General features: G+C 35.3%; 1 protein-coding gene across 3 annotated transcripts in view; it reads left to right on the top strand.

Annotated features, from left to right (window-relative positions):
* LOC110018707 (pentatricopeptide repeat-containing protein At3g62470, mitochondrial-like) overlaps positions 1-3,202 on the top strand; it is a 32,403-nt gene extending 29,201 nt beyond the window's left edge. The window contains exons 1-3 of one of the 3 annotated variants that reach the window (XR_002293379.1): positions 74-159; positions 1,052-1,424; positions 2,902-3,197. The gene's annotated coding sequence lies outside the window, so the exon portion shown is untranslated. Of the gene's footprint in view, positions 1-73; positions 160-1,051; positions 1,425-1,662; positions 1,985-2,901 lie in introns of those variants that run through there. The other 2 variants (XR_002293377.1, XR_002293378.1) reach the window with 2 other exon arrangements.
* Positions 3,203-9,869: the final 6,667 nt, after the last annotated feature.

Raw genomic sequence — 9,869 nt, 5'->3', positions numbered from 1 at the left:
TGATTGTTCTTATCAATTGCAATGAAATTTAATAAAATATTCAATTTTGAAAATAATAATTGCAGGGCTAAATTACTTCTGAACTCATTGAATTTGGATGATAAGACTAATATGAGTAAGAAGATTGAAGAAGAGTTCTCAACCTAGTTTAAATTGCATGTGAGTTATCTTGATTACTCGTTTAATTTTTAGGTTAGATTCAATAACTACACTTTCGTGTTGATGTGCTTAATATGTTCATGATCGAAGTAATGAATTTAAGAATCATGGCATACTAGATTTTGTTTGGGGAACCATGCATATTGTGAATACATGATCAATTTTTTATTTGAATAGCTATATATTTCACGCAAGCCCCAAAGGGAAAAAGTAAACAAATAAATCAACTTTTTGCGTTAGAGGAAACATAAATTAAAATGAACAGAGATTATTATGGAATTATTTATGAAATTATGTAGTTGCAGTATCCTAGTTCGATGAAGAGAAGTGTTTTTTTATTCAATGGCAATTGGTTTGATCCCACTCTTAACTGCAGAACAAGAACACATAAGCCATACGATGCCACTCGAGTTAAAATCAATAAACGATACACTAAATTTGTTTCTTTCATTATAGCACATCAAACCAGTCAGTTTTATCATTTAGATATCTTGGAAGAATAAAGCAGAAAATGGATTTGATAGTAGTCATTAAGACCTAATTTAGAACAACAATTGAGGTTATAAATATTATTAAATATGCTCATCAGGAAGAATAGATGTAAGACTTCAGAATTCTAACTGATGATGTTGAGCAAGTGATAAACTTAGAAGATGCTAGTCGCGATAATGAGAAAGTTAGTGAGTTTGGTGATGATATTAATGAGAAAATTTTAAATTTAACCTCTAATCATTCATTTGAGCAGTCATAATAACATATGTGTACATAGTAACAATTTTTTTTTTTTGCTTTTTTTTATCATGTATTTAATTGTGTACATTTTCTTTTATTTAGCAAATTGAACCGTTTTACTTGAATTAATCAATTTATTTGTTCCTTTCCAAAACATCAGGTGGTAGTGACGATCTCCCTCATAGATCGATCATCAGCATTTTTATGAAGAAGAAGATTGTTTACCCATCTACCAGTGAATACTAATGTTACAGCATCCAAAGAAGATTGTTTCTTACCCCAACTACCAGATGAATACTAATGTTACAGTATCCACTGCGACCTCAACGCCCATCTCAGTACAACATACTACACCCGCACAGTCACTGACCTTATCACTCCCCATCCCCTATCGATACCACTCCCTTCTACTCTTATTAGCTTCATCAGGCAGCAACACCACTACCAGTCATGTCAGCCAAGTCCATCAGCTATTGCTGAGATTGGTATCTCAAATACTATGAGACACTCCTACATCGAGCCAAATGGGAATAGTTAAGTAATTTATAGCATAAAATATGCACTTATTTTATATTTGATAATTTTTGTTTTTGTTTTTATTTTTAATTCTTTTATATAGTTTATTCATAATATCAAGGATATTATCCAGAGCAAATATGATGTTTCTTATTTATCCTGGGACATGTGTTTAGAGAGTTTGTTGTATTGCTTAAACAATATTGAGTATAAATGATCTTGATATTATATTATTAACTAATTTAACTGATATAGTTTGCCGTATAAAAATAATTTTGGCGGCTGCTGGAACGTAATCAACAGATCAGGCAAAATATTGAGATTAGCAGTGCCACTCGCCTGTGTGATATATTCATGAACATATGCAAGTCAGGATAGAGACGCCTCTGGAATGGGAAGGAGGTTAGGCTGAGTTATGCAAAGTCTGTGTCTCCTCTGTTTATGTTTGTAAGAGGGAGCAAAGCAAGCAGAATCAGACAATAGACTGTGGGGACATGGGTAGTTTCTTTACACATTGGAGGTTCGGTTCTACATACTCATTATCAGTGGAGATTGGTAAGGTGTAATCACTGTATAATAAAATGTATAAGTGTTGCTTAATATTTTTTAATTGTGTTAATCGAAACATGTATTTGGAAGAGAACTCACTGCTCTTGAGTTATAATTGTGTTAATCGAAACATGTATTTGGAAGAGAAGTCACTGCTCTTGAGTTATATAGCAACGTAGATCGACGTCAACTCATAGGGAACTTATGTGCATAATATTTATTCTTAGATTATTATAATTCATCTGCAAATATACTTTGCTTTTTATCCCGATACAATTTCCTGTGTGGTTGAAGGATATTGAGAGTCATATATTAGGAGGTGCTGAAAGTTCAAATGGCTAGTCTGAGCAATCAGAGTTTGACATCCGGAGAGAAGCCAAGGGAAAAATATACGGCTTAAGATCTAAGGGTTCAGCATATGATACATGACATTCATTTTCTGGCGGGAGTTCTGCATTTATTGATAAACTAGTAAGTCGAAGTGTTGTGGCTTTGCTCTGCACATTAAAGCTCAAGTAACTGCTTAGATGGAAGCTCGGCTAGCTAACATGGAAGCCAGGATGGAACAGATACAACACAACGCAAATCACAAGGGGAAACAATCAATATTGGTGCAGTAGTAAGATTATGTTGATGAGATTGATCATGATTAGTTTTTTTTTTTTTTGGTTTTTTTCTCCAGATTTTTGTTGCTGTTTTATTGGACAATTACATCTAATGATATATTTTTTGGAGACGGATGCATTGTTCTTTATTTGGTTGTATCTTTTACTGTTATGATTTGTAGTTATATTTGTAGGGATTATCCTTATTATGGTTGTGACTAATTGGTACTACAGAACTGTGAGATGTGCTCAAGATAATTGCATATATTTTGTGTTTATATCATAGGTGTAGAGATGCCATTGTTCAAGGTTTTTAATATTTATTTTTCTTTAATTACAGGTTTCCGGCATATCGTCTGCTGGTAATAACGATATACAATTCTGCGACGTTTTGTCTTACATATTGAACCGGCAGATATTTCAGCCGTTTCAGTCCCAGTGACATATCTGATGGTTTTCTGTCATTGTTTATCCTAAATTCGTCTTGTTGGTGGGTTTAGCATATACTTTTTAGCGGAAATTTTTGGATTGATTATTCATCAAAAAATATTTACAACAGATTTTACGATCATTGAAATAGATTTTCAACCAATGATATTATGCTTGATTAAACTCCGTGGTTAATTTGTTGGTAATGCAGATTTTAGACCGAAATGCTGTAATTTTTTCTGGATATTTAGACTAAAAATGACTGTTTCCTGTAGTGATTATTATTCAGATGATCAATTTCATGCACATTTTGCCCAAATGTTATCCTTTCTCCATCTGTTGGCTTTAGTGTTGCAAATATGATCGGATGTTCCTTCATTTGCTTTGAGAATCTGCTATTTAAGTGGCACACATCTCAATTAGTTCTACGTACGGCTTAAGATCTAAGGGTTCAGCATATGATACAAGATATATATACAACTATACAAGCCAACGAAAATGATCATGTTTTGATTTTTGGTATCTAAATTAAATTGTGTCCATTTATATCAGAAAATGTGCATGCTCCATGCAATCTTGGTATGATTTTTGGTAAACAAATAAAACCATGATTGTGATATTTTATCAAATCGCGCAGAGGTGGAGTATTTCCAATTTTATGATAGTAATAATATTGAACATCGGCATGCTATTTTTTGTTGTGAAGTGCTCTTCAATGAGCGGATTTTCTTAACGTGCTCATTTGGTGTTTTATTGTATCTGTACATGCTTTCACTTGATTATATGTTACTTTTTAGTTCAAAAGTGCTATGACAGTGTCTATAATATAGAGAATTACACTTGCTCAACATATAGACGATCCTTGATATTACGAAGCTTTGTAATTTCTAGGAGCCGATTTTTGCAACTTGGAAATCTACACAAGGTGGCAACCAATATTTGGAACTAGTAGTTTTACATATGTTGGTTTTTGAAATCTAACTAATATATTAACCATGTTTATATGTATGACTAGTCATCATACATGTGAAAAAAAATCATTTTTTTGTTCTTGGATTGACGATCAATTCAATTACTCAATTTTCAAAATATAAATTGAATTTGTATAAGCTAGTATTCGGATTTGAAAAATTTTGTGAAAACATGCAACTAAAATTTAAAAAAACACTTACCAATTGTTTGGTAAGTGTTTTTTGGTAAGTGTTTTTTCACCTGTTTTTGACATTCATGATACTTATCTCAAAGGTGTGAATCCATGGTTGACCCAACAGTTTCTTAAAAGGGATCTAAATGTTGATCATGTGAAATTTGAAGTTCATCTTCAATTCCCCAAAATGAAGAGAAATAACTATGGAGCCAAAAGTGGCCCGACTTTTCTCATTAAAGCCTGTCATCATCAACCTATCAAAACCTAGCCATTTTGAGTCGAGACAATAATTCAAGGTGGGGATGCTCATAATATTTACTGACACACTAGGGTCTAGCCTTATAACGTTCAATGAAACGCAATAGACTAAGGTCGTCACATATAATGGGTGATTATGCTCAGTGGTACCCAACAGAAGGTCATCATCGATGAAGAAAATACTAAGCACGTCTTATGAGAGGCCTAATTCTTTCAACTTCACAACAAAAATGGTTTGAAAAACTTCGGGCTCTAAAAGATCCTTAATCAAACTCTCTCGCACCTCACGAGACAATATTAGCGCATTAAAAATGCTCAAAAATATTGGAAGCTTCTTAAGGTGAGCTAAAATGTTATAGTCCACCATGCCACTAACTATCATGGCTCGTATCTTGAGCTCGAGGCATATGGATGTTGTCGATATCTCTAGTAACTGTATCTCTTCTCTTATCCTAAGGGGTGGCATTCCTTACTTTATGTGGGAGCATCCTACCACTTCTCAATCGGATATGTTAGATATCCTCAATAAGGGACCTGTAGAGATCAAACCCATCGAGGAAGTTGCTAGCCTGGTCTACAGAATAAAACTCAGGTTGAGATGAGGGACCCTCATTTTTGTTAAGACCCCCGCATCATATACTTAGAAAGCACCATCTAAGGTGGGAATGAGAGGGAACTAATCTTCATCTTGATCTGAATTGTCACAATAATAATAAAAAAAAAAGATAGAGTAGGGGTTATACTTGCCAAGGTTATGAATGGAAAACATAAATAGAAGAAAGAAAGAATGACTCAGCATACAAAGCTAGTCTGCCCCAAAAAGTGTGTACAATCTCGTATGGATTGGGAAAGCCTCTAAAACCCTAAATTACATGCACTAGACAACCATCTAATCGTATAAATATATGTTGGGTTAGTCAGTTTGGAAAGCATGTATGCTTTCCTCAGGACATGCAGTATGCATACAATTATCTAATACATTTTAATTATGCAGACCCTATTAATATACAAGGTGGATTTATTCACATATTTTATGGTCATTTTAACTACGACCCAAATGCCATACAATACAATAAAGATAGGTAATAAAAATACTGATTTTAAAATCTTATAATTTTAATCTTAAATTTTATCAAGATAAATCTTTTAAGATTAACTTTTATAGAAAATATTTTAACTTAAAAAAGAGCCTAATCATGATCATATCTAGTCACACCACATGCATAATAAAGAGTGAACACATGCAAGGTGTGATAAAAAATATTCCATATAGAAGAATAAAAGCTTGGGTGTCGTTGTCCAAGCTACAATCCCAAAAAGAAAAAGAGACAGTCACAAACTCTATAATAAATGTATAATTTCAATATAAGATTCGTGACACGAGCAAATAGCTCATTGTCCTTTCCCTCGGATCCCTGATCCAAGCTTCAAGACACTTGCTCATACCTTATTTCTGGTAGAGACTCTTTGAAAGGGTACTCTAAATAGTACATGGAAAAGTTTAAAGAAAGACTTGACTTGGAAAAAAAAAGGTTAGCAATGGTTATCTCATACAAAATATAAAAGGTTATATCTAGTGGGAGGAGAGATAGACAACACCTATAGAAAAGGTGTTAATTTAAATAAGTATTGAGCTCCAACCTATTAGATACAACACTCTGCAAAGAAAATTTGCCCTAACAAGCTATTACATAGTTCTCAGACTTACTAAAGCATGTACCAAGGCACATAAAGTGTGCAATGTCTAGCACACACCAAGGAATAATAATTATGTTTGAAATCCTTAACTAAACTCTAGATTTAGTTCTAAATAGAAAATTCAAGGTGTTGCCTACACATACATCTACGTGTGAGTCATGCAATGCAGGGGCTAAGGGCTTTCTCGATGATCTCCAACAGAGTCATCAAGCTGTCCCCATTTTGAGCATTTGAATGAATTAACACTCTTTGCGATGAGTGGCAAAATGTTAACTTGGACCTATGCTTGAAATGATTTTATGTGATCTAATAATAATAGGATAACTCACATAACTTGTACGGATGAGCGATCGAGTAATGATAATTTTCCTATTGTAACCACATGTTATACTAAGGGTCATCCAAGTACTATCATTGACATGCTAACTCATGAAACCTAGACCTATATGGTGCAATACAAAATGGGTATTGCTTGACAAAGTAGACCCTACGTGCATGGATATGCACACAAGAATTGCATAAACTATATCATAAAAAGATGATGCCTTAGAGAATATATCTCAATATCATTGACACTAGGTCAAAATTCATTGGAAGACGATGAAATTAAGAGTGCATACAAAATGCAAAATGTTTGCACAAGATCCTTGAGAGATTAAACCTCAAGAGCTCAGACTCAAAGTCCATATGTCATGAAAATGACAAAGAAACATGCATACAAATGCAGATCAACATGCAAAACATTTTATGCAAAACATGAAGATGACAAAACATGCATACAAATGCAGATCAACATGCAAAACATACATGTGAGAGAAAAACTCTCCCACTTACAAAAGTGAGGAAAACACAAGCATGCTACATACAAACCAATGCAAAAACATGCACTAGCCACCTTTCCTATCATCATAAAGATGGCAAGATGGTCCCATGAAGATGAATTCATACAATGATCTCTAATATCTAGAAATAAAAGGAGTTTTCATCTTAATGCTAGCTAATGATATTTATACATCAACTCCTTTTAAACCCTAGAAGGAAGAAAAGATTTGCTGACACACAATGTTGCCTAGACCTTGTCAGTGGTAGGACTTTGAACACGATCCTACACGCCTCACATAAGTGGTTTGCAAAGAATAAAATACAAAATAAAATGTGCTTATGTTAGGTCATGTAAAAAAATGACATTAACTGCCACCCATATGTAAGACTGTACCAACAATTCAAAAGGGCAATTCTTAGGTCAACTATCTATAAAAATCAAGAGCCTAATACAACAATCAAAAAGAGAACCACTAGACCTTTCAAGCTTTATGAGGGCTGAAAGACTCGATGGTTTTTCTAGCAGTAAAGATTGGTCCAGACTGATCGACATGTGTCTTATATCTACTAGACGACAAAATACAATGCATGAAATACATGAATCATAAAAAAGCAAGATAAAACTTACTGTACCTCCCAACACCATAATGCAAAAGGTTAACACTACAACTACTAGAGAAGACCACACATGTTTCTATAAAAAAAGAACACAACATTGGACAGTAAGATAAGGGCTAACGTCGCGACACCTGCATAGTGTCATAACTGTAGCCCAGGTGGAAACAAAGCCCATCTAGGTCATGATGTTGGGATTGACATTATGATCAGGCCTGATATCATGGCACTAGAGAACATCTAAGCTTCGAGGGAAAATTGAGTGTAGTGGCAGTCCACCATTGTGGAAGCATTATTGTACGACTACTTTGAAGGTTAAAGTGATGATTACATATTGAGAAAATGACATCGACTCGCCATTTGAAGCCTAAAAAGGGGATCGATTCCATGACATCCAAAGGTGTGATGTCAATAGCACCAGAGCATATCTATGGCCCTAACCTCAAAGGAAGCACTCAAAAAATGAGGTGCAATAACTATGATGAAATGTGTGAGACTTAGCATCAATATTATCTAAGAAAAACTTTACCTAGTTCCTCTAACATAGAACACAAGTCTTTTTCCAGAAAGGAAATTCTGAAAGGGAAAATATTTTTACCTACGTAGTGGTTGAATGATGTCTGAACCCTTAAAGTCTGACCAACTACTTCAAAGGCTCTTACGACCACCATGAACAACAACAATGCTCTTGTTGTTGGAGAGGATGGCTTGGGGATAGGGCTATCAAAAAAGCTCGTTGTTCGCGAACAGTTTTCGGCTCCTTAAGTAGCTCGTGTTCGGCTCGTTCATTAAGTAAACGAGCCGAACGCAAACAAGTTTTTAAAGCTCAAATTATAAACGAGATGAACACAAACAGCTCTTTGTTCGCTCGTGTTCGGTAGCTCGAAATTAAAAAAAATATATAATTATTTATATAATAATATATTACACATATTATTTATATAATAAATTATTACATATATTTATATCTAAGTTTAAATCGTAACATCTCGTGTGGTAATGTGGTTAGTGCCTTCTTTTATATACATTTGGTCCAGGTTCGAATCTCACACTTTACATCTATTCTTTTCTTTAATTTTTCCGAGCCAATTTTGAGCCGAACACGACAAAAAATATTTAAATTGAGCAGAACACGAACACACTGTTCACGAGCTGATTTCGAACACGAGCTATTTCGAAAGAGCCGAACACGAGCCAAGCTTGAGCTCGGTCAAGCTCGACTCGTTTACAACCCTACTTGGAGGCAAGAGGGACTCTCACGCTCTTGTAGTTGGAAGATAAGGAGTATTCCCGATGGCTTCAAAAAGCTCAAAAGGCCAAAGCAAACCTATAAGTCTTGTACTTAGGGTAGCCTAAGGCTACCCCCTTCATAAAGCAAAAAGGCGATGCAGCGACGCGACGCCAGTCACGACACTAAGGCACTGATCATATGTTGGATACCATATCGATCGGTGTGAAGTGTTGTGCAACTTGAAGCCTAACCCTGGGTCAACTTAGGCATCACAACTCGGTATAAGGTGTTGGGGCACCACTGAGGCAGATGCCACATTAACATGTGATCATAACAACTGTCCAATTAGGTGCTACTCAGAACCAGAACTATAGGGTGCCATAATGCTAGACGTGGTTCCATGGTGCTGCTGATGATTTCGATGCCATGTAAACCCTTGTAATGATGTCAGTCTAATCGAGCAAGAGCTTGAAAGTTTTAGAGGATGGGGTGTCAAACTAGGTATCACGAAGCTGATGTGGTAGATTCCACCAAGCATTTCCTTGGTTCCTCCAGATTGCTTAAGGACTCCCGAACTGGACTTGTTTGCTCGACTCTTGTTGATTTAAATAACCTTATGACTGTTTCATCATGGCACCTTAGGCGGGCCAAAAGTCAAAGAATGCTTACGAATTTGATAAACAAACTGTCATTCTTTCATTAGTACTCTTCAAATGAATTACACATTTAGGATTTATAAAAAAAGAAATGATATATCCAATATCAAATAGAGAGAACGTTGTGCAACCCCTTGGGATTAGGTAACTACCCACCTCACGTGCCATCTATTACCTCTCTGCTTGTCCCTTCTCTGGTACTACGATCACTAGGAGAATGTGACAGTACCTTCTCTTACATCTCGAGGGATTCCATGTGCCATTGTGCTAGCATATCCTACTGTCGATCAATAAGGATGAGCCAACTCATGTGGAATCTAGCCGTTCCATGAGAAGGTCCATCTTTTGGTTAAATTGGTAAAATCCTCCCGCAATTCGCCAATATAATGGGATAGTGGAATACTGTAAAATGTCCCAGTACCTGCAAGCCGAACAATTACGATTAGGCATCT

The sequence above is a fragment of the Phalaenopsis equestris genome, unplaced genomic scaffold (genome assembly GCF_001263595.1).
Source record: "Phalaenopsis equestris unplaced genomic scaffold, ASM126359v1 Scaffold000032, whole genome shotgun sequence".
Classification (NCBI taxonomy): domain Eukaryota; kingdom Viridiplantae; phylum Streptophyta; class Magnoliopsida; order Asparagales; family Orchidaceae; genus Phalaenopsis; species Phalaenopsis equestris.
Note: the sequence above shows the minus strand (reverse complement) of the source record. Positions and strands in the feature narration are given on the sequence as shown.